General features: G+C 37.6%; 1 non-coding gene across 1 annotated transcript; it reads left to right on the forward strand.

Annotated features, from left to right (window-relative positions):
• The first annotated feature begins 756 nt into the window (after positions 1-756).
• Positions 757-863, forward strand: LOC131150075 (small nucleolar RNA R71). Its single transcript, XR_009135459.1, has one exon. It is a non-coding gene; the product is annotated as a small nucleolar RNA R71 (small nucleolar RNA).
• Positions 864-1,757: the final 894 nt, after the last annotated feature.

Genomic DNA, 1,757 nt, shown 5'->3' on the forward strand with positions numbered 1-1,757 from the left:
GATTGGCTTAGACCTGGTTAGGAAAGCTAGGTGCGTCATCCTGTTAAGGCGTGTAGGTTGAGGTCAGCCCCGCTAATTGACCTGGTTAAGGTTGAGGTCAGCCTTGTGTTAATTTGACCTGGTTGTAAACGGTGCCGCTCCACCCTTAAGTGAGCCTTTAGTGGAATCCTCGGGCTTGTGAGCTAGAGGTAGGGACATAGGCACAGTTGGCCGAACCCCGATAGCATATCGTGTGTTTACTTATATTTCCACACTTTATATTTACCACACGTGTATGTTATTATGTGAATGATGCGCTTAATTTAAATTTTTGTATATTATATTTATCGGCATATTTGGAACTGCATAGAAAGACCCTAGGTTGTAGTATTCTGCTAACATCTAGTTCAACCTAGGAGAAAAGTTTAAAATTCCAATTCACCCCCCCCTCTTGGGAATACACCAATTCTAACAACTGCCACATATTCAACACCTTGTGGTATCCTCTGGGTTGTCAAAGCTGAAATCTGATGAGATATAGAAGCAACTTGAGCTGAAAGTGCAGCAAACGGCTTCAATTCATGAATTCCAACAACTTTATTAGTCATAGTTCTTTCAATTGGCCATTAAAATTTATTTAAGGCCATTTCTTCCAAAAGAGTAGTAGCACCCTCAGGTGTCTTTGACATCAAAGTTCCACAAGATGCAACATCAACTAAAGTCTGCTTTTGCCCATTTAACCTATTATAGAACATCTGAATCTGCAACCAATTTGGCAATCCATGTTGTGGCCAGCGTCGAATCAAATCCTTATACCTTTCCCATGCTTCATAGAGTGATTCAAAATCATATTGTTTGAATTGACCAATCTCACTCCTGAGTTGAGTTGTTTTTGCAGGTGGAAAGAATTTAGTAAGAAATTTTTCTGCCATGTCCTGCCAACTAGTGATGCTCCCTGGTTGTAGAGATTGTAGCCACCCTCTTACTTTGTCCCTCAAAGAAAAAGGGAACAATCTCAGTCTAATGGTGTCTTCAGTAACACCATTGATGTTCACAGTGTCACAAATCTCCAGATACATCGCCAAATGGATATTGGGATCATCAAGTGGTGATCCACTGAATTGGATCTACTGCACCATGCTGATTAATGCAGGTTTGAGCTCAAAATTATTGGCATTAACGGGCTGGCGTCTAATACCCGAATAGTTGTCATTCACAATTGGCCATACATAATCCTTTAGAGCACGTGGCTACACATTATCTTGTCCGTTCTCCATGGCTAGTATCCTAGTTTTCCTTAATGCTTTGAGCGTTCTTTTAATCTCCGGATCAAAAGGAATAATGACACAGGTTCTAGCACAGCACATCCAACATAAAAAACGTACCTAAAATAAAGAAGATAAAAAAAAAACAAATAATAAAATAAAAAGAAAAGAAAAGAAATAAAATGAAAAATATAAAAATAAAATTCTAAATTAAAACCAAGATTACTTTGTATCGATATTGGAAAAAATAAGAAAAACTCGATCCCCAGCAACGGTGCCAAAAACTTGATCGGTGCAAAACTGCAAGTGCACAGTATCGTAGTTTTATAATATAATGATGTGTAGAGTATCGTCCTCAGGGATTGATGTTTTAATTTTACCAAGTACCGAAATTATACCAACCTTGATTTTATTTAGAAAGATTAATAATTTAAAACTGTGAAATTGAAATAAGGCAACCTTAAATAAACAGCTCAAGGGAAAATAAAACTAACTACCGCATATCAAATTACT

This window comes from Malania oleifera, chromosome 2 (assembly GCF_029873635.1).
Source record: "Malania oleifera isolate guangnan ecotype guangnan chromosome 2, ASM2987363v1, whole genome shotgun sequence".
Taxonomy (NCBI): domain Eukaryota; kingdom Viridiplantae; phylum Streptophyta; class Magnoliopsida; order Santalales; family Ximeniaceae; genus Malania; species Malania oleifera.